Source organism: Lactuca serriola, chromosome 9 (assembly GCF_051521515.1).
Source record: "Lactuca serriola cultivar US96UC23 chromosome 9, Lser_US96UC23_V15, whole genome shotgun sequence".
Classification (NCBI taxonomy): Eukaryota; Viridiplantae; Streptophyta; class Magnoliopsida; order Asterales; family Asteraceae; genus Lactuca; species Lactuca serriola.
In genome coordinates this window covers 119,942,966-119,967,446 of record NC_136416.1, presented here as the reverse complement: position 1 = coordinate 119,967,446, position 24,481 = coordinate 119,942,966, and the positions used below count along the sequence as shown (strand labels likewise).

The 24,481-nt window shown below is 32.4% G+C and overlaps 1 pseudogene; it reads right to left on the bottom strand.

The window, feature by feature from the left end:
* Nucleotides 1-1,735: 1,735 nt before the first annotated feature.
* On the bottom strand, nt 1,736-3,305 carry LOC145072450 (delta(12) fatty acid desaturase DES8.11 pseudogene; annotated as a pseudogene).
* Between the last annotated feature and the right edge of the window lie 21,176 nt (nt 3,306-24,481).

The following is a 24,481-nucleotide window of genomic DNA, read 5'->3' as shown; positions in this document are numbered from 1 at the left end:
TACTATGTATTATTTTAGCTATTTTAAGTTATCAAATCGTGTTTTACATGAGTAATAACCTAGTGTGTGTGTGTGTGTGTATATATATATATATATATATATATATATATATATATATAGAGAGAGAGAGAGAGAGAGAGGGGAGAGGAGAGAAAGAGATAGATGAGGGTTCAATTGAGAAAAATAAAAGGTTGAAAATGGGAGAATCAATCTTATCACACTTTTGTTTTGTTGGAAAACACTTGGTCGTACCAGTATAAATTTAATGGGCAAGGGATACATATGTATTTTCAAACGAAAAATGTTTGATTAAACTATGATAATCATTACTTTAGTATATAGAAAAACATAGTTTTTTTAGTTTTTTTTTTTAATTTAGCTATTTTTATAAAAAAAAATGATTTTAAATATATCAAAACTCATAACTTTTTATTCTTTATAAATAGTCATCCACATTAATATAGAAGGTTTAGGCAAAGATCCACCGATAAAACCGGTTTTGTTCTTAACAGACAAAGCAATCAACATTGCTTGAGACCATGAAGAGTAATTATCTCCGGTAAGAGGCTGAGATACAACACAAGAACATAACGTGGATTATCTGAATGATGAAAGGTAATATGGATGCAACGAAGTTGAATTCCTTGCACTTGAAGTCGACATGCTTGATTTTGAAGAAATCAATGAATCTGTCATGAAAAGAAAAGAAAAAAAGAATCTTCAAATCGGATTTGATTTAGAAGATGAATAAACTTGAATTGGAAAACTTAGAAAATCAAAGGAGTGAAGCTTGAATCGGAAGCATTTTTGCTCAGATACCATTTTAAATTAACAGATAGAGAGAGGAGATGAAAACAAAAACTCCTCATCTAATGAAATGAAAAACTGCTATTGTATATGTACAAGAAAACTACTAGAATAAATGGTTACAACTTTATATCTACAAACTTACTAAATTACCCTTCTGCATATTTACAATCAACTAATAATTACAAAAAGAATGAATTTGTAACGTCCCCAAGTTTTGATAATATTTGACTAGATATATTTTACCATGTTAATTATAAATTATTACATCTAATTATGTCGTAAATTTAAATCTATTATACATTTGGTGTCATATTTTGTGCTTATAAAATCTACCTTCCAACAATGAGAAATTTTGAGATCCATAATATAAAACATGTTGAATATAAGTTGGTTGCGAATATAGATAAAAATGAAACGATATCAAAAATATGTTTATATTTACCAATTATTATATATTAAACTTTATCATAGAAAATTCATTTGTTATTAAGTATATATTTCATAACAACTCGTCAAATGAAATAAAAGTATAAAAAAGATGTGTGTAAACAAATTATTTATCATGTGTGCGTGATATCCATGATAATAATAATTCGAAGATGTATGCAAATGTAATATACATTATGATAAGAGAAATTAAACAGACTTTTTATTTTTTATTCTTACGAATCTTCTTATCAATTTAAATAATGACATGTGTCACATTAATATATTAAAATATCATTAAATAAACATTAAATGTTATACATGTCACTACAATTTGATAAGATGATTTATAGGAACAAAAGATATTTAATTTCTCTTGTAACAATATTTAACTTGTATAGTCTAAAATATAAGACCGGGATCGATATGCGAATGTAGGTGAAAGCGATTGGGATCATTTTAAAATTTTTGATTAATCATTTAATCAAACCTTTGGATATAAATAGAAAACTATGAACTTATTTTATTATACAATCGGTCCTTGGACATAGATAATTGGAATGTGTTCCAAACATACGGTACATATAGTAATTTAGAAAGTAAAATGATATCAGCAATCGGTTACATTTTATGGTACCAAAATACACCTGTGTGTTTGTTATTTTCATCAGGCTCGATATAGATGCATTCTTTAGCCTCTCTCCACATTGCTTTAAAGATTGGAGTCCTATCGATCTTATAGTACTCACCCAAAACTGGAATGATAGCATCCCTTGCCTCCTTTGCATGATAATGTGGAATGTACGAAATCAGATGATGCAATACGTGAGTGTGTGTAACGTCATGGAAAACCCTATTCAGGAATCCGAAGTCCCTGTCAATTGTTGACAACGCCCCCCTGATCCAGTTCCATTCACTTGAATCATAATGGGGCAAAGACAGATGGGTGTGGTGCAAATACGTAATGATAACGAAAAACACATGCACTCCTATCACTGGAACTCCATATATACAGGCTACCCAAGCAGCTCCTTTTGTTGTTACAGCAATCTTGATTGCATAAAAGACGGCAAGAAGACCAAGATCTGATAACAGGACCTGAATTCGCTCGCGCTCGGTGAAAATTGGACTCATGGGATCAAAGTGGTTGGCAAACCTTCCGTATTTCTTGCCAGAAATATTAGTTAAGAGGTATAAAGGAAATCCTAGGGTGAACCTAAAAACCAAAGTGAACACTCGACCAGGTGGGTTGTTAAGAAGTTTTGAGTACCACCTGACTTTAGACTTGCGTTTAGGAATGTAAACTTCATCATTATCAAGAGAATTTGTGTTGGCATGGTGATTTCGATGGCTATATTTCCATGAGAAATAAGGTGTCATGAGAGCTGAGTGGAGGATGAAGCCGACAGTGTCATCAATCCATTGGTATTCGCTAAAGGCATGGTGACCGCATTCATGGCCGATGACCCATAAGCCCGTGAGGATGCTTGCTTGACAGAACCAATAAACCGGCCAAGCTAAGTAAGCCAAAGGAGCTGGAAGAAAAGGAATATATGTATTCGCAAGGAAGTAGAAAACGTAGGCAACAATCAGATCGTGAACAACATAGTAAGATGAACGGATGACGGATCGCTTGAAGCAATGGGCAGGGATCGCTTTCTTTAAATCACTTAATGAAAACGGTGGATCAACTGGGACACGTTCCAGGATCTTTTTACCATCAAATGGATCATTTGACATCCTACCACCTGCACCCATAGATATGATTAACCTGCAAATGTAAAGAGTATTGTGAGATTTATGTAAACTAAACATAGAAAGAATTAATTACAAAAACCTAAAGCTCGTTAGAAATTAAAAAGATTTACAAACCTATAGAGACAAGTTATGCTGGAGTTCTCTTCAGTAGGTCTGGCCTTGCTTCTTCTTTATAGTCCAAGATTTGCAAAAAAGTTATCGGCTCACTTGTCCTACTGACTATCTATCATTATTTCATTTTTCTACAAACTTTTACTCTTTAGGAGAGATTACGTACTATTCCAATTTGGCGGCTCTAAATACGAGACGCATATTTTTAATCTATCAATGCATTAAGCATGTGTAGATATTTATATATTTAGATGTGCAGATGTTATGTGAAGATCAAATTATTATTTATTTATAGATAGTCCAAACTATTGTTAGTTGTAGAAATATTAACTATCTTTATATATGATTTGTTAGATGGGTCTTCGTCTTCTAGTGTGAAACAATTATTGCAATCAATATATATATATATATATATATATATATATATATATATATATATATATATATATACTAGCCGTCTACCCACGCAATGCGACGGATGGCAATAACTTTGTTTTGGCAATTAATTTTATTTCGGTGAATAGTTTCTAAACAGTAGTTAAAAATTTCAATAAATAGATTTCTTGCGACAATTTGTTTAACTATAGTAACATTTAAAAATCCATAAATAACACAATGAAGTGGACGATGTTTGCGCATGGTTTGGTTAAAAAGAAAAGTTTATTATTATCTTTCGTCAAAATAAATGTACATTTTTTTGTTTTAAAATAATTTGTATGTTGTTTTCGTTTAACATATAGGTTGCATTATTTTTTTGTTATTAAAATAAAATTATATTATTGTTTTGGATATAAAGTATGTCGATAGTTTCTTATTAAAAATCAAAATACGTCCATATTATAGAGCTTTGTAAAAAATGTAGAGCAAATTACACATCTATTCCTTTTTATAGAATTGTTGATATTATCTATATTTTTTATTTTCTTTTTATACTGGTATACATTTTAAGTTATAATATGGAACCTTTTTATTTAATAATTTATTAGTTAATCAATATATTAAAATAGTTGGTTTCCGGTCGATTTAAATTAGACATGTTTGGTTTTTATTGTCAAGAATTTGTTTTTATTTAATATTTTCTTTCTTGTTTTGTCAAACATTTTCTAATATAAAAATAATAATAAATTTCATTTAAAATGCATAGTTTTATTTTCTTCATATTGAAATTATTTTTTATTTTTAATAATTCTTATTTTCAGATTTGATATAAATGATGTGTATATATGTATAATAATGCTTATTACCACTATATTTAAAATGAGTAATTTACACGAATGGTTCCTATGGTTTGGGGTAATTTACGCGTTTGATCCATAATTTATTTTTTTAACTTTGAAGGTCTATATTATTTGTTTTTGTTACGTGTTTGGTGCCTACTTTTTGTTTTTGTTACGTGTTTAGTCGCTGTCTTACCTAAAAAAATTATTATTTAAATAGAAAAAAAAATGATGGGGTAGGTAAGGTAAGGTGAGGGGTGGGGTTAGAAGTGTTTATTTAAATAAATTAAAAAATCAAGGGTAAAATAGCATTTTTAGGTAAGACGGAGACTAAGTACATAACAAAAACAAATAGTAGAAATCTTTCAAATTAAAAAATAAATTAAGGATTAAATGCACAAATTACCCTAAAGAATAGCGACCATTCATGTAATTTACTCTTTAGAAAGTAAAAGTTTTAAACTTAAAAAAACAATGAATAACTTTATCTTCGTTCTTTTTCACTTTATATTTATAATCTATATTAATAAGTAATAATTAACTTGTATTTTTGTGTATTTTGTATAATGAAGATAAAGATTATAATCAATATTTATAGACATAATTTAACTTATTATCCAAGTATTAATTAACCTCAATAATAAAAGTGTGAGTTATAACCTTCAATTTAAATTTTGAATCGTTGCCTAGCATTTCCAATTTTCCACAATATATGGAACATGTTTTTTATTTGCTATTTTACATAAGTATTTATTACTTTGCATAATATAATTTTAAATTGAATATTTGTCTATCTTTTCCATCTAAATAGGGTTAAGTTATAAATTTATTATTATTTTATTGGTTGTTACTTGTACCATGAACTAAATCGTTTGGACGTTTTAAAAAAATAATATTATTATATTGAAACTATTTTTGGAAATAGTGAGATTTCCTTTATAATGTATTATAGATATAGGTAAAGGTTCAAATGAGAATCAAAAAAGAATAAGAACCATAAGAACCATTATAACTTATTTTTGTAAATTTAACTTAATGTTATAAAACATACATATTTTTCATTGTTACCATCAGCTCTAAGTTATAACATTTCAAACTCTTTCTAAAACTCTACCATTATTTTTTGAAGAACACAAACCCAATGATCTCCACCACCACCAACTACCGCCGGCGTATCGTCGGCAGCAACACCACCGCCGACACCACTGCAGAAGGCGGAACACCTCCACCAGTAGATCAACGTGTCTATTTGCATCAGATCTAACCAGATCTGATGTGTTTGTGCAATTTCATGTTAGATTTGGCTAACATCCACTTCTAACGAGATTGAAGGAGCTCCAACGATGTCTGGTTTTGTGTTCTTCAGGTTATACATTTGATTTTGTATTATTTATCTCAGATCTCTTAAAAATGTTTGTTGTTTTTCATCTCAAAATCCGGTAAACCATTTTTTTCTCCAGATCTACGACTGCCTCCATTTTTTCTCTGTTTTGCTCTGGTGAACCATCATACCTCCACTCTCAAACCTTACCGGAGAGCCAAACAACATCACTTGACGTCAAAGATGATGAGGCTATTATTGTTCTGTCAAGATATGATGTTTTTTTATTGATTATGGATCTGATGTATGTGGTGCATATAAAGTGTTTGATGAAATGCCTCAACGAAATTCAGTAAGTTATTAAGCTGTGAATATATATTTTTATGTGTTAATTTGTGAATATGTAAATTATTAAGCTATGAATGAATTTTTTATTCACTAAGCTATGAACTAGTATCTGAAATGTTGAATTAAGCTATGAATTCTGATTTTTTTTTTATCTAGATATGATTTATGAAGGAACGATGTTGGCAAAATACGGTAGTTAGCGGTGTTGATGTTGGTGGTGATGGTAGAGTAAGGATATAGTCTATTTCTCTCATCTTCTTCATTGATTTCAGATAAGTTATCATCCCTTATGATTCATATATATGTTTTTTTTAATGTTTGCTTCTAAAATATGCCATAATTATGTGTGTATTAAACTGTGAATGGGTTGTTTAATACGATGAAATATGAAATTATACTTATAAATGAGTTGTGAATGTATTGTATTAAACTGTGAATTTTATGTATTAAGCTGTAAATTTTATTCACAACTTAGTATAATAAATTTACAATTTAATACACAAAAACGAAGCTAAATATATACGTATAAATGTAAGTTTTAAGTTGATAATATATAAGTTTTGTTTATTAAACTGTGAACTTATTATATTAAGCTGTGAATTTTTTATATTAAATTATGAAGTGACTGTATTAAGCTGTGAATTGTCTATATTAAGCTGTGAACTTTTTATGAATTTTGTAGTTTCTTCAAAAATATGAAAATAAATAAACATTGTACATATATTCGATTTTCTCTAATTTTAAATAAAATATGTAAAATTTAAATTGTGAATATTGTATAATTTAAAATTTGAAAGAAGCACTATCTTCCAAATATTTAAGAAATAAATGTAATTTTTACATTGACAATATGGCTTTAAATGTATAATTTTGTATTAAATTGTGAATTTATTATATTAAATTGTGAATTTTGTGTATTAAACTGTGAATTGACTGTATTAAAATATGAATAGTTATAAATTTTGTGTTAAAACATGATATATTTATATATAAATTTTTGTATTAATTTTCTTGTGAATATATTTATTCTTTGTGTTGTATAAATATATAAGAATATAGTAGTTTTAATATTTGTTTTCCATTAAACTTTAAATGAGTGAATTAATAAGTTTATTAAACTGTGAATGTATTATTTAAGTTTTCAATGTATGATTTTATATACAGATCTAATTTAGAAGGAAAGATTGTGGCAACGTTGGCACAAGTCGTTGTTGGCGGCGTGTGGTAGTTGGTGGTGGTGGTAGAGTTTGATATTGTCTTTTCTAAATCTTTGAATTAGTGTAGAATGTATTGTATTAAGTTGTGAATTTTTTTATATTAAACTGCAAACGAACTGTATTATATACATATTGTGTTAAAATATCAATGAAAATATTAGACTATAAAAATTACGATTTTACCCATCTTTTAACAAAATACAAAAAAAAAAAAAAAAAAAAAGGTTTTTACATATTTAATAAGTATTCACATGTTTAATAACTATTAAGTGAATTTTCTTAGAGTTCTTAACCTTTTTTGGGTCTCATTTGAACCACTCCCAATATATATATATACACAGGGAAAAGTGAATATGTAGTTGTCGTGTATGTAATAGGTATAGAACCATCAAATTGAATTCATTTTGATTAAAAAACACAATTTTTTTCATTGTTAGCTTCTTTCTATTGCTTTTAAGTTTATTTTATTTCTGATTTCATAATTTATCTCCAACATCTATATATTTGGAATGTGTTGTTTATATTAGACCTCTAGTAGGCTTCATAAGTTTCTTTGACACCTACCATATATATACTTGCATGGTTCTTTTTGATGTGCTATGGGAAGAAGTTTATTGGGTTTTTAATGAGCAATTTCAATCATTCACTATAGTTTTACATATTAAATTTAAATATGAAGATTTATTGGTAGTTGATAGAGTATTTTTATACATGGTTTGTGTTGCAAAATTAAATATTTAAAACTCCATAAAAATATGTACAAAGCCTATCATCTAGTCTAATAGAGAATAAAAGAAAGATGGTAGAGAGATTTGATTGCATTTTGTTAAAACTATGTAGTTTTTTATGGTTCTATACCCAATATTAGGTACATAACTTTCACATATATATACCTAATATATATATATATATATATATATATATATATATATATATATATATATAGGTTCTATGGAAAACAAAACACCCTAAAAATCATTAAAATGCATAAAAAAATACTTAGAGATCACAAAAAAAATTTTGAAGTTTTTTTTTATAAAAATCGCAGGTTTTTGTTAAAATTTGCTGAAAAAAAAATAAAAAATCATTTTTTTGTAAATAAAATATAAAATAAAAATTTCAAAATATTTTTCAACGATTTTGTATAAAAAGCTGCGATTTTTTCAAAAAAAAAAAAGTTTTGTGATCTCTAAGTTATTTTTTATGCATTTTTATGATTTTTAGGGTTTTTTTTTGTTTTCCAAATAACCCTTCCCTATATATATATATATATATATATATATATATATATATATATATATATATATATATATATATATAGGCTTAGGTTATTCTATTCAAAGTAATTATTGTGTTATTGTATACATAAATGTAGGCCAATCATTTTACTTATTTTAATAAAGTGATTAATACATATTATTTAATTAAATATAATTAAAAAATATCATCTAATTTAACTAGAATGGTATTTTAGTCAGTCAACATATATTTAATAAAGGAAATTTGTATATTTTATGGGATCAAAGATTCTATTAATTTTAAAAATCCGATTTTACAAATTATAATGTTTTGAGTTCGGACATCCTGACAGTATATGTTTGAGTATGTTCAAAAAAAAATATTCTTGAACCATAAAATAATAAAAATATTCTTGAACTGTTGGGCTGAAGATTATTTTGAAGTGTTGCGTCGTTGGGCTCGATAGTTTATTTATTTTGTATTCCGGTTTGGGCCTGTCCAACCGTGAGCCCATTATGTTTAATATAAAAGTATATGCTTGCATGCATATTAGGTTAACGATTTTAGCGATTCATCTAGAGCATAACGATAGCATTTACAGGTTTCTTTAATCGTTCTTGTAACCTACCAATCCTCTACAGTTGATGTTCCTAATCGAGCTCTTCTGAGGATTTTGTTTAATCATTCGACACGTTTGATTCACTCTTGTCTCGTTCTTATTTTCGTGTTCTTACAGTTTTATATTTACTTACTTGTTCAAGATCTAATCGATCTTCATAGTTTAAAGGTTTTTAAATCTCATCATGAACGTATTTCTTGATCATGACTTTAAAAATTTCTTGTAGAATAACAAAATTCTCGAACCATCAATTGAAGAATTAAAACAAAAATTACAATAATTCTTATAGAATACATGTAACAATTGCTAAGAATTACATTTATTTTTAAATAATAAAACTAAAAAAACTTTCAAAATGGAAAAAAGAACATCAAAATCTAACAACGACACTAATAAATTCTAAAAGAATAATGTTGTTTAGAATCACTTTCAACTTTGTGGTCCGTTCTTCAAGCATCAACTTCTGTGAAAACAAAACAAAATTGTAGTTTAGATTCCAATAATGCATTAGCAAATGAAAAATAAAAAACTAAATTCCTTTGGAAAAATATGTGGACTTGTGAATTGCACCAAAACCAATAACCAAGAATTGTAGAACATGCATAAATTAGTGAGAAAATATCCATACTCCATTCCAACAGAATTAGAATTCATGATTTCATTCCAACAGAATTGGAATTCGTGATTCCATTCCAATAGAATTGGAATCTCACTAATATCAACAATTGAATCATTTACAAAAACAAATTGATTTTTATCATATAAGAAGAAGTAAATTTTATATGAAATGATACCATTTTTTTACCCCTCTTGCTCATTGGTAATTACTCTTTTCCCTTTTTACCCTTCATTTGGTCAAATCCAATTAAAGTGCTGCTCCAATATCAAGTGCATATATTCACTGTTGTCATTGCTAAACACAAACAATATGCTAAGTAACCTCCTCTTTCAGAAAAAGTCGATTGATAAGCACATGTTGAGAAAAGTTTATTGATCCAAATTATCCTTAAAAAATCTGAAGGGGTATCAAGGAAAGTTATCCTAAAAGTTGTGTTTTCTTATCCTCCCCACTTCATAAAAAAAAATATCATGAAACTAAAATCCTCAAATTGGCAATCTGTTCTTGTTTGTATAAAGTGAAACTAAAATGAGCAAAATCTCAACGATCTACTTTCTAAAAGAATTTCCAAGTTCACAGAATTTTATAAACGATCATGTAAATCATTGGAGGAAGAGAATCGATCAAATAAAACCATAAAGGGATAAAAAGTACCTGCGAACATCAAGTCATTATGTAAATTATGTGATATTAATCCAAGACATTTTGCTTCTTTAATTCACAAATCGCCATCAATGTCGAAGGGTGCCTGAGCACAAAAAAAATCAATGGGAATCGTTCAGGTCTTCAATTGGAGGAATAATACAAGAAGCAAAATGTGTATAAAGGGTCAATTAAAGTCGTTAAACCCGCTGGTGATCAAGATCCGCGATTTCTATTAAAGAAGAACCAGCCAAACACCACTTTAATTCGTCATTGTTGTTGCTAGCATCACCCTTCCTTCTTTACGTTTGGCTGTCGGACAGAAGAGGGGAAAGCCATGAACCGATCGAAGCAGAAATCCCCATTCGTTACCTGCAATCGTTGGAGGGCCGAAATCTTTTTCCCTAATCGTTGCTCAGTTTTCACCACCACATGACATCCTTTAATTGATGTTCTTTTGACCTGATGATGCCAAGACGAGGACCGAAGGGCAACCCCACAAAGGGTCGCTAGTGTCGATTTGTTCAATTTAGGGTTTTCTGAATCGGTTTTTAGATAAAGAGGGGAACGAGATTTAAAATGGAGAGATACCATGATTATAGGGATTATTTTTGGAAGTTATTAAACAAATGACTAAATTACCCTTATTTATTTATTTAATTATTTAATTTTTTAATTAATTTTGATTGACTCACATTTATGCATACAATAATACAATATTTACTTAAAACGCCTAAACCTATCTCTCTCTCTCTCTCTCTCTATATATATATATATATATATATATATATATATATATAGGGTTAGGTTCATGTGAAACGTAATCCTAGTCATCCATTTTATAAATTAAAAAATATTTTTAAAATGCAAAATAAATGAAATTTTTCAAATTCTTTTTAAATATTATTTTCTTCATTTTTTTCCAAAAAAATATATAAAAACACCGTTTTTTTCAAAAAAATACATAAAATATTCTAATAGAATATTATATTATAAATATTAAAATCGAATTTTTAGGATGCTAAAGTATTCTACTAAAATATTAAAACATGAATCCGAATTGTCCAAACTAAATATTAAAACATGAATCTGAATTGTCCAATCAAGTAAATCCAAATTGATTTCGGTTTTCAAAACATTAATCCGAATTGTCCAAACTAAATTCAAATCCGATCCAATCCGATCCAATTACAATTCGGTTGGATCGGTTTTTATAATTCGGTTTTCAAAACTGAAACATTTTAAAACGACATATAATTATAATATTACACAACTTTACACAATAAGCAAAAACAAATAATTTAGTTGTGATTTGAAATTTATAAACAACTAATAAGAAGATATATTATAGTTAAATATTTTATATATACAAAACTTTCGAGAGAAAATGCATATTAATGTTTTTTTTATCTGGTGAAACGTTTTGAACCTATTTGAAAAAATAAATTACAAAATTAATAAATAATTATAGATATATATTATAAATAGATAAATAATAAATGTTTATTCGGTTTTTTTGGACTATTCGGTTCTTATTTTATAAATCAAAACCAATACAAAATCCAAAATAATAATTCGGTTTTGTTGAAAACCAATCCAAAAATCCGAATATCCGAACCAAATAGTCCAATCCAAATTGTCCAATTTGATAATTCGGTTTTATCCGAATAGTGAACAGCCCTAAGTATTCTGCTAAAATATTAAAATATAAATATTCAAAAAATTCTAATAAAATATTAGAATATTCAAACAAATCTAAAAATTCAAGTAGAATATTAGAATATTTTAACATATCCATCAATTTTTGTATAATATTAGAATATTTTAACGTTCTAAAAAATCGATTTGATTATTTACAGTGTAGTATTTTATTAGAATATTTCACTCATATTTCGAAAAATTGGTGATTTTTTTATTATTTTTTATTTTTAAATTTTTATTTGCATAAATTAAATAACAAATATAATATTTAAAAAAAAAAAAGAGTTTTTAGATTTTTCCTATTATTTTGCATTTATAATTTTTCTTTATTTTTTTGATCTCCCAGATGAATGGCTAGGATCACGTCCCCATGTCTTATAAAATTAGCATGGTTTCAAATGAATTTCTACCAATATATATATATATATATATATATATATATATATATATATATATATATATATATATATATATATATATATATATGCCCTACATAATAAAAGAATACTTTTACTTTGCAACGTTTCAGTTGTTGAGGCATTTACTTTATAGTTTGTTGCATGTCATTTTCTTGGCCATTTTATGCGATTTCTGAATATTTTTTACTAATTCATATTATCGATTGATTCGCATCCCACCTATTTTGACTATCAATCTGGATCAATTTATAACCTTAAATATTGGAAATCTCGATCCATTCAAATTTAAAATTGATGAAGTATGCTTGATGTTCTTCAAATGGATACAATAAGAAAGTAGCTACATGTGTCAGTTATAGAAAATCCGAATAGAAATGCCAGATAAGTCAATTGGAAGTACTACGATGGTGATGCATGTCGTCTTTTCTTGGTCGGCCATTGCCTTCATGAACTCTTTCAAATCACTATAAGCAAACCAAAGTGTTTTCTCTGTTTTTTTTCATTTGCACATACGCAAGACGTACTCGTAGATTATGCATTTTGACATGAAATCGTGTCTTAGGATTTCTAGATCACATTGTTGCAACACAAAGTAGGTTTTGAGATTGGGAAAAACCCTCATCTACAAATGTAGCAAAAAAAATCAATTCATTACAAAAGCTCTATTCTAATTGCTATATTTTAGACTTCAGATGAATTGATGGTTTAAACTGTATTGATATAAATAAAATCTATTCATCATGTGGTTATTAAGAAAAAATCGAAGGCTTAAATTGAATCTGGTTAGTTGGTATTAATTTGTGATGATTGTAGTTGGCTCACTATATGTGGTTTCTGCTATTCAATACAAAACAGAGTATCAAAACAATAAAGTATGTATTTGTTGGATTAGATGTCTAAAGTCAAAACTATTATTGGTATATATTCGACCCTAGAGTAGCATGGTCCATTTGGGTTGCACTTCACCGGAACAATTTATATGGATAGTCTTTTGAGAATAATATGTTTTAGAATTTATATTAATATATTATAACTTCTAATATATTAATATGGAATCATATTATTTAATTAGTATTGATCAAGAATTATGTAACATCCCGAATTTCAGAAGTGTGGCTTAAGGGTTTAAAGTGTAATTTCGAAGAAGGGACTCGACTAGTAGGTACGCTTACTCGCCGAGTCGGAGCGGGTTTGAGTCGCAAATTAAGTGACCAACTCGCCGAGTCAAAAGCTGGACTCGACGAGTTGGTGCTGAAATGAGAAAAACCCTAATCTCAGGGTTTGCACCCTATTTAAAGGACCATATGTCCTCTCCTCAGCCCCCTTGTCGGCCAGAAGCTTCTATAAGCGACTCCAAAACCCTAATTTGAGTAAGAGGAGGAAGAAAGTGAGCTTAGGGCTTTTGCAAGAGGAAGATTTGGAGGTTTCGACCACTAAGGAGCTGGAGGATTCAACTATGTGGTTGTGAGCATCAGTTGAAGGTAACAACCTGTCACTTTGCCTTGTTGCTTCTAGATCTTTCCTTGGATGATGTTTGGGGCCATTTTGGCATGTTAAGGAGCCATTTCGAGTTAGAAGTATAGATCTGAGGTTGCTACTTCAGATCTAGATTTGTTTTGGTCCAAAACCCCATAAAGTATCAGCCTTTGGTGTGTTGGTGAGGCACGTTTGTCATAAACCCTAGCCCTAGGGTGTTTTAAGCCTATAGCTCCTTGGTTTCACGTAAAGTTTGCAACTTTACGTGAAGGGTGGGCCTTAGAAGAGTGGATCTACAGTTTGGAGCCCCTGCATGGCTCGAAAAGCCACTGTATGGATTAAGAACTATATTGACAAGGTCTACGGCACCAAGGTCGGCCCTTTATCGGATGGAAATCCGGGTATTGTTTGTTATGTTATTGCTTTGCTAGATCTGCATCCTGGTATTTAGGATGGTGTTATGTTAGCGACCTGGTTAGGGTCGATACCCGGTATATAGGGTAATGTTATGCTAGTGGCCGGTTAGGTTGGAATCCTGGTTAGGATGTTGATATGTTATGTGATCTGTTAGACTGTTTGTCTGGTTAAGGATTTATTACGTGATTAATTGTTTTATGTTCACGTGATTGGGTTGAGGCGGGTTCTGCTTTGTGTTGTAGGCCAAAATACCCAAGGCGGACCGGATATTTCGAAGGCCCAGTGAACGGTCCGGATAGGCTGAAGGCCCCAAGAGAGCGGACCAGAGGTGTCGAGGCTCGGAGAGTGGATTGAAGAGAATTGTTATCGAGATTTGAGAAAGCAAAGTTAGATTTGAGTAATTGAAGATTAAGAACACGAAGAGTAAATATTAATCAGATCTCATATTGATAAAGACTTATTACAAAATAAGCAGAAAAGAGATATTTGTCCTGAAAAGTCTCTCTCTACTTCTAACCTCAGTCCCTATTTATAGGGAATATGAGTGTACAAAAAATATACTAAGTCTAGACATTTTCACTTCGCATACAGATGACTTAGTAAAATAACATAAAATGCGAAACTATACAAGACACTATATTCGACTTTTACAATTTTACATCTACATTCTCCCCCTTTGTAAACAGTCGAAGCTATTCATCCCATAAGCTTTTGAACAGCTGAGTGGATTGTCTTTCGCACTTCTCCATACCAGGAGATCACTTTCTTGAGATCTTTCTTGTCTCGTTCATTATTCTTCTTGCAATTGTTCATACGAACAATAAAGTGCGTATATTGCGAAGAATTATATCTTTCAATCTCTGAGACTTTAAACAAGAACTTCTTAGGTTTCCCTTTTGTATCTCTTCCAGAAAACACCATGCCGAACGGTTTCAGACATATTTCTCCAACAACATATTTCGATAATGCTGATTGAGATAAAGTTTATTCCCAAGGAACGTTTACTTCTCTTCCCAACACATTAGCCAGTTCTTCATCTGTAAGGGCCAAACAATCGAAGTAGTTGTCGATGAATGTCTTCACATGTGCGAAGCCTATCTTGAACACTTCAGTCTCAGAGCCTTTGAGATTATTTTCTTCCATATGCTTCAAAATCAGAGGCACTTGAATTAAAATTTTGAAGCATGTTCATCAGAGGAAAATCAGCTATCGTGAAATCATATTGTTTGTTGTCAGCTCGGATAACAAAATAATGAAAATTTTGAAGCATGTCTTCAAACAGTACATCTTTCTTGATTGTCAGCACCTTTTTGATCTTCATTAAAGACCAAACTTCATCTGGATTCTTCCCCAAGACAACATGAAATCTGATTTTCATGTGTATATAATCATCAGGGTTATCAAACTTCTCACTAATCTTGTACTGAGCCGTAATGAATAGCATTTCATTGATTGGAAAATCCAGCTGATAATTGTCTGAATTCGCAATATCGTAACTTCTCTTTGGCTTCTTCTCAATTCGTACATTTCCCTTCCGACAACTTTTGACTCTATAGTTTCGTAAGAGTAAAGCTTCGCAGGATCTCCTTTGTTCATCGTGGGAGGATCACTTACCCTTTGCCTCATAATGCTTTGTACTTGCCTCATCCTTTCCAACTCTGCTTCAGCCTCAGCTTTCTTCTCCTCCTTTGATTTTTCATATAAAATCCCTTTTCCTTTTCCTACCATATCTGTTTGAGGTTTTGAACTTGAACCTCCTTCTTTTTCTCCAATAACGATTCCTTTGGCAATCGTTTTTGTGGTTACTGTGGTTGAGGAAATTGGCTTCGTAATTATGGGAAAAGTAGTTATAAGCTGAGTACATATAACTTTTCCAACTGTCTTCGCATCCTCTTCTTTACTTAAACTTTTCTCTCCCCCTTGCACACCTGTGAAAACAGGTGGGGCACTCCTTGGTAGTAAAGAAGTAAAATTGGCGAGTGGAGTAAGAGCTTTCTGAATTGCTTGTTCTAAAGTATTAATCTTTAGAGACAAGAACTCAGGAGTGAGAACTTGTGTAGTTGAAGATTGCGAAACCACCACTTTAAGCTCAGACACCAACTTAGTTAGCTGATCAAGCTTCTCCTTTGTTTCTTCGTTATGGGCTTCACGAATAGGAACATCAACAAACTTTTGTACTCTGGAAGAAACCTCCGTAATCTGCTTTTGAAGTTCAAGATTTTGAGCATGAATATCCTGAAGCTCCTTCGCAAGTTCAGATTTCAACTCTTGAAGCTTATAGTTGACATCTTCCCGAACTTTCTTCACATCTTGTACAAAAAGAACATGACGTTCTTTTGCAACAGCTTTCAAATCCTTGACTGCTGAAGAAAAATTGCTCCCTTGTGCTTGAATGCGAAGCTCATTATTCTTGTCGGATTGATCAGCCTTCTCCATAATATGTTTCTCAGTACCTTTGATCATTACATCAACCTCCATAGCTGAAATAGAAGACATCCTGCCAGAATCAGCTTGCGACTGAATAATAGCATTCAATTTCTGATTCAGGATTTTAAATTGTTTTCCTATCATAAGCATATAATCAGGAATATCCTCCTCCTCTGAATCAAAATGAATGTCTTCAATTATCCCTCCAAAGGCACCTCCTTCAGTTTCATCATTAGATAAAGGTTGCGAAGGTTGAGGATTTTCAGGTGATTGAGATGGAAAAAGTCTTGTAAATGGGTTTTGAAGAGCATGATCAAAAATTGATGAGGTGGTGGAAGAAGTTGTAATTGGAATTGAAACAATTGGTAATGAATTAGGTAAGGAGATTGGGATTGTGGTTGCAACACTCAGGATAGGTGCCCCCGTATCAGATACGTTGGCAACCGTATCAGAAATAGGTACCTCCACAGAAACTGATTTGGTAGTGACTATTTCGAGTGGTTTGGTGAGTGGTAAGGTGGTAAAAATTTGAGAAGTATGGATGATAGGTAATGAAACAGTTACCGTAGATGTCATTGGTGGAGTTTCTAGTACAATTTCTTCATCAGATGATTCATTGCGAATCATCATCTTTCTTCTTTTGATAAGAGTACGTTGCATGTTTTTGGCAACATCTTCAGCTCTTTGTCTTTTCTTTCCTAGAGAAACCGGAGCTGGAATACTGCGAATAGTAACGCCTTTACTGCTCACCTCAGCCTTGCGAATTTTCTTCAATACCCCAGACTTAGAAGGTATTATTTCTTTCTTTTGACTTAGATGAAGTTTCTTCAATCTGAATATTTCATCTTGAACTTGTTGTGAGGATGAACCCTTCGCATCCTTCTTTATGAGCTTCTTCTTCTTTGACGGAGCAGCAACATCCAATAATACTCCAGTCTGCTCTGATTGATCAATTGTTCACAAATATCTCACCAAGACTTTGTGAGTTTGAGATACTTTGCGAAGCATCGCATCTGGAATGTGAGCCACATGAGTGAAAATTTCCTTATCATCTTCTATTGCCTTTGGAAACTGATACAAAGAAAATGCAGCAACTTCAACATCCTCCATTACTGGAATTGCTTCTTTTTCATAGACCTTCTCCAGAATCAAGCTCCAATATCTTGCACATGAAATCCCCTTTTCCGAATTTGTGTTTTCAAGACTCTTAACAAATTCCTTCCATAATTGGGTTGCATAATCAACGTTTACATCATAGTATATGCCCATAACCATGGCATATACTTCCTTCCGTCCTCTATCCAGTCCAACTGATCTTCCGGTTAGGCATCTAAGAAAAATTCCAAATAAGAAATTCCATATGCACGGCAACCCAGACTTTCGAAAGTCACTGATCTTCTCAAGCTCTGGTTGATGGCCCATCTCGTTGAACATGTGGATAATTTGAGAGTTAACAGGTTTGACAAATGGAGGGTTGTTTGGAATCTGCAAGTATTCAACAAACATCTTCTTGGAAAGTTTGACCCGTTTGTTGTTGATCAAGCTGAATGTGATCACATCTGATGTATGATTGTATGATGTTGTTGAAGCTGCCAAGGATAGCCATGTCATCGGAACAGAGAAGGAACTAAACATAGCAGTTGACAGAGGTGATCGTTTCAGGGCAACGATGATCATCTTCAAGCCTTCAGGAAAAGAAGATACATTTGGATCAACTTGATAGTTTGTGCTTTGGATTTTCATCAGCGATTGAGAAAGAACTTCATCAGTGTTGGATTGAGTGGCTGCCATTTTTAGGGTTTGAAAAAGATGAAGTTTTGATCAAGGTTGGAACTTTGAAGGTTTGTGAGAGTTCTATTTGCGTAACCGTATATAGTGTTCTTGATCCCCTTTTTATAGGTTACTCAAATTGATTTGAAATTAAAGCGGGATACATTTAATGTTATCCGATGTGGCACCTTGAAAATCGGATCATGACTGCAAAAGATAACCATGCTTCAAAAAGTAACTGTCACATCTCCTTGAAAACTGGATAGAATACCAACCATCTTGAGTATACAGCCTGTCAAGTTTCCCGTTATAGAATCTGAACCGTTAAAACCCTTCGCATGGAGTCAAGGCTCTTTCACTTTTGGGATATAAAGTGAAGTCATATGCCAGATTTGCGAAATCATCAGTCTGAGTTGGTTTTACTCAGAACCTCAAGGATTTCGTGTGTGCATTGTGTCAACAGAATAAGATGAGAAACAAGAAAATTTGGAATGTTGTGATGTCAAAAATTTAATTTGACATGAATGCAGTAAAACCCTAGGCAAAGGTTGCTTCGTTAATCATCAAGAGAGATAATCAACAGCTTGTGTAGTTTCCCTTGAATTACAATCGAATACTTGTAGAGAAGTATCGAAGGGCTTCTTTTAAAAGACATTTTGGATTGATTTGAAATTTCATTACATATCAGCCTTAACATAAGGTGAGAAATTGTAAATGAAATTACTTGTTTGACCAGTGTAGTCAGTGACAAGTTGGCTTGTGAAAATATTTATCATGACTAGGATTTGCGAAATATACTCACACAGAAATCATATTCATAAAAAAAAAAATTTATGCTGGATCTTGTTGGGAACAAACATCGTGGGTTTCGAATGTTTGATTAAGATCATTAAAAAAAATGAATATGATTTTGAGTATAAAAGGTACTGAAACAAATGTTTCGTAATTTCTGGAACATAGTTCCCCGTCAATTCCTTAAGGTTTATGATATTTGGGTTTCACCACCATCACGGACTCATGATATTAGATCATAAAAACAGACTTGTGATTTGTCTAAGTTTTGATTGGTTTGATCAAAGACCTCAAGGACAAAACTTTTCAAAAAAAAAAAAAATTGGATTAAAAGAATTGTTTGGTATAAAAAGATTTGATAAGAATCGAAATGTACCTCTGTTATAATGGACAAAACAGAAAACTCTTAACTCATTTGAGAAGAGTAAGGTAGCTCTTTTTGACTTATGCGAATATAAGCCTTTTTGGGAAGAAATTTTCATGTGATAATTTCATTAAGGCTTTCTTTTCACACATAGAGTCGTGTTGAGGCTTTTGGTCTACATACAGCAGCATGCTTCTAGGGACATCCTAACTAGTTTTAAAAGAAATTTAATACCTTCCCATAGAAACAAATAAGTATGACCTCTTCGCATTTTAGCCCTGTATTAAATTCTCAGCACATAATGTTTAAAGCACAGAGAAAACAAAAATACAGTCTTTTTGGATTTTTTAATTTTTCAAAATTAAAAATGTAACACCCCGTTTATAAAATAAATAAATAAATGTATAGAAGCCCTAAAATGAATAATAATTGAGTGAGGCATAGTTTCGAGGAGTTAAAAGTCATAATTATAGAAGTCAGGGTGCGTTTGGTAATTTATGGACTTAAATTGAAGATATTTGAAGGCTTAAGGGCTTATTGGTAATTTAGGGATTTATTATGAAAGGAAATCATAGAATCAGGGGTAAAAGGGTAAATAATGGATTAAAAATGAAAAGATCCCTTGGGGAGGGACCATAATTGTAATTATGGTAAAGATGTCATATGGGAGGGTATATATCAATCCTTATTTCGCTGGAAACCCTAACCCTAGCTGAAGAGTAGCAGCCGTCACATTCTTTCCCCATTATGTGTCACACCCCCGAACCAGACGGCGAAAACGTCCGGGGGCTGTTGTGACTCAATTGAATACCATCACAATGAATATACATGAAACATAACATCATTCATCACCAAGCATTGGAATATTACAACTGATAGTGTTTACATTCATTACATTGTTCCAAAAGTAAATTGTTCGATACTAATTAAATAACAGCAAAACGTCATAGAGTACAATTCTTCCTTCACTTTATCTGTTACCTGAGAATACAAGTATTTTGAAAAACGTCAACATATGAAATGTTGGTGAGTTCATAAGTAATGTTTGAAATCCAATGTTTTGTATTGTTTTGAAAACCACCAGAAAATCCGATATTTTCTGAAAATAGTATAGTGTAAAAGGTGTGAAGATCCGTAAGTATGCTTGTTTGTTTTTATAAATGTAAGAGTACGATTTGTAGAACTCGGTATGTAGTTTGTAGGTGTATTAATTGAAAAACCTAGGAAAACCCGACGTTTTCCTATCACTTTGCTTTAATTAGTTTATGTTTTGTAATTTCGTTGCGACAGGTGTATTCGTTGAGCTCCGGAGACGTTGGATTAATTGTGGATTGTGAATTGTTGTAAACGTACATTAATGAAAACGACCAGTTGACAACCGTACAAACGATCCCTTAGGCGTCGCTCGCACTATTCACTTAACCCAACCACCCGGACTCATGTAGCCCCACAACCGAGGGGAAAAAGAGGGTGCGAAGCCCCGGTATTTCCCTACGTCGTTCAAGACTATCGTGAATGAGAAGGGCCCTTAGCCCGAATTGCATTGGTGAATTCACGACTTCGCTAACAGTACCGAAGGACCCTTGGGGACCAGCAGCACGTTTGCCATTGAAAGTCCTTTTACACGGAATTAAGTCGTATTAGACCCAACTACATGTAAGCAAATTTCCTTCGGGCCTAAAGATCATGTCATTGGGCTAGCGAGGCCCAACAAGCATGATTTGAAACTTTTGGGTCCAAGGACGGTGTATCGACGTCTGGTGTATTCCCGCGTGTGTATTGAGTTTCCGAGATTTCCATGTGTGTATTGAAGTATCATCGCGTTAGTAGTTTCGGGTATGTTATTGCTTCGAGACCGAATCAATTCGTTTGATAACGATTTTCTTGGTGTTGATGGTGAATTGTGTTTCCCCGATAGTCGAGGTACTAGTATTTCATCGTGTCGGGTTCATTGTTTAAGACATTAGTCTTTTACATTTTTCAGACCCTTCTTTTTGGATGAATTTACACTTTTGGACCCCTTATATATAATAATATATATTTTAGTCCTTAAGCCATTTTTCTTGACACTTTAGTATCAAAACTTGTAGAAAATTATTTTTTTCAACTCAAAGTTTATTGAAAAACAATTTTAGTCCCTCAAAATGAAACTTTTTCGGCTGGAACCCTCAATTTCGCAAATTTTACACTTTTGGCCCAAAATAGAAAATCTTTGCATCCTTGGTTCCTTTTAAATATGAAAAGCATTTTTAACCTTTGAAATGGACTTGGGGCACTAGTAGTCCCCTGTTTTACATAAAAATGCATTTTCAGCCCCTCAACTTTGAAATGTCGCATATTGGGCCTTATTGGGCCGAAAAGTTCATTTTTAGCCCATTAAGCTTAAAAATTTACATTTTAATCATTCCAAAGTGTAAATTTTTGGAAAATCCCTTTATGAATCTGTTTTGACACATATCAACCTTCAGAATTTGTATTTTTACATTTTTGAGCCCTTAAATTTCATATTTTTAGCATTTTTAGTCCAAAAATGTGATTTTTAGCCCAAGATGTTCATCTAAACTACTTGGTTATTTTTGTAGTAGTGACTTATGTATAATGATATGTTTTAGCACTTGTTTCATGCATCATAATGCAAATCTCTATTTTTAGGTCCTTTTGACTAGTTTCAACACCATAAACATATAAAAGTATGTAAATAAACATAGAAATCATACAAGGCATACACATAATGATAGATCTACACATTTGCTAGTATTCCCCCCCCCCCCCACAAAACTTATAAAAACCGAAAATAAGGGGGTATGAAGCTCACCTTGGGTGTGGTTTCGGTTTTGGAGAAAAGATGGAAGAAAAATGAGGTGATTTTCGGCCTTAGCACACTTTGATGAAGATCTCGGCCTTGAGGTGGTTCTAGGATGCAAGATCGTGATTTCTTATGAGTTAAGAGGAGATGTTTGATAGATCAAAGAACCTAGGTCATAGTTTTAAGTATAACCTTACCTTGGATGGTGATTTTTTTGTGGAAAACCTCCTTGAATGCCCTTGAATCTTCGAAATTTAGTGAAGAGGGTGGAGGTGTTTTTGGAGAGTGTTTGATATGTGAAAGGTGATGAAAGTGTGTGTGTGTGTGTGTGTGTTGGAATCGGCCGAGACAAGAAGAAAGAGGAGAGAAAGGGTTGAGTTGACATACATAGATGCATGTTGGTCCATGCATGGAAATATGTGGGACATAAGTGAGGTGGCATGAAGAAGTCAACCCCCTTTCTTCTTGGATTTGGGCCTTGGGCCGAGAATTTGGAAAGGAAAAAGGTTTTTGGGCTTTATTGCCCCTAAGCCCATATAGAAGTTAAGTTGAATGATTTTTACTCCCAAAATAAATATAATATGATTTTTACACTTTGTTGGGCTAGTTTAGGTTAATCATGGTTCATAATTATTAATTTATTTCATTCTAGGCCCAATATGGCCCAAAATGTTGAAATAAATGGATGTGGGTCCAATTAGAGCCCATTTGAAGGTTCTAATCCCATGATAGTCAAATTGGAGGCTTATTGGCCCAATGAGTCCAATAAGGAAGTCCTAGTCCAAAATGGACCTAACCAAAACTTCTAGGGTTCCCAATTGCTTGTTGACCATTTGTAGCACTTGTATGGTGTATTTGTTTGAAAATTAGATGTCATAGAGTAAGCATCATACCTGCTCTTTATGTTTTTGATTCTTCATTATACTTGAGTGTAGAGATTACATGACACAAAATTTCTAGTTGTGACATCATCCCCCCGTTAGAGGGAATTTCGTCCCGAAATTTTGTTTGAAAGCTAGATTTGAGAATGCTAGAATAGGTGAGGGTACTTTTGCTTCATTTGGTCTTCGCGCTCCCATGTGAATTCTGGCCCACGCTTCGCGTTCCACCGTACCTTCACGATCGGGATGCGGCTTTGCTTAGTACGCTTCACCTCCCTGTCCATGATTTCAATCGGTTCTTCCACGAACAGGAGATTCTCGTTGATTTCGATTTCGTCAAGGGGAATGACGAGTGTTTCATCCGATAGGCACTTCTTTAGATTAGAGACATGGAACACGGGGTGAACACTGTTTAGCTCTGCGGGTAGCTGCAACTTATACGCCACTGGACCTATTCGAGCGACGATCTCGAAAGGTCCAACGTATCGTGGGTTCAGTTTTCCCCGTTTTCCGAAACGAATAACTCCTTTCCAGGGCGAAACTTTCAACAGTACTCGATCACTGACCTGAAATTCTAAGGGCCTTCGCCGTTTATCGGCGTAGCTCTTTTGTCGGTCGCGCGATGCTTGTAATCGAGCTCTGATTTGGACGATCTTTTCTGTGGTTTCACGAATGATCTCTGGTCCCGTTAGTGCTTTGTCCGACGAATGTGTTTTTGCTAGTTGGGTATCACCCACCTCAGCCCAACATAACGGTGATCTACACTTACGCCCGTACAGTGCTTCGAAAGGAGCCACCTTGATGCTCGAATGATAACTATTGTTATACGAGAATTCGACTAAAGGTAAGTGGGTATCCCAAGACTTCCCAAAGTCTATCACGCATGCGCGGAGCATGTCTTCGAGCGTTTGAATGGTTCGTTCGCTTTGACCATCCGTTTTTGGATGATAAGCGGTGCTCATGTCGAGATGAGTTCCCAATGCCTTATGGAGTGATTGCCAAAAACATGAAGTGAACCTACTGTCCCTATCCGAGATAATAGATACTGGCACTCCATGGAGTCTCACGATTTCTCGAATGTATAAACGTGTCAATCTCTCA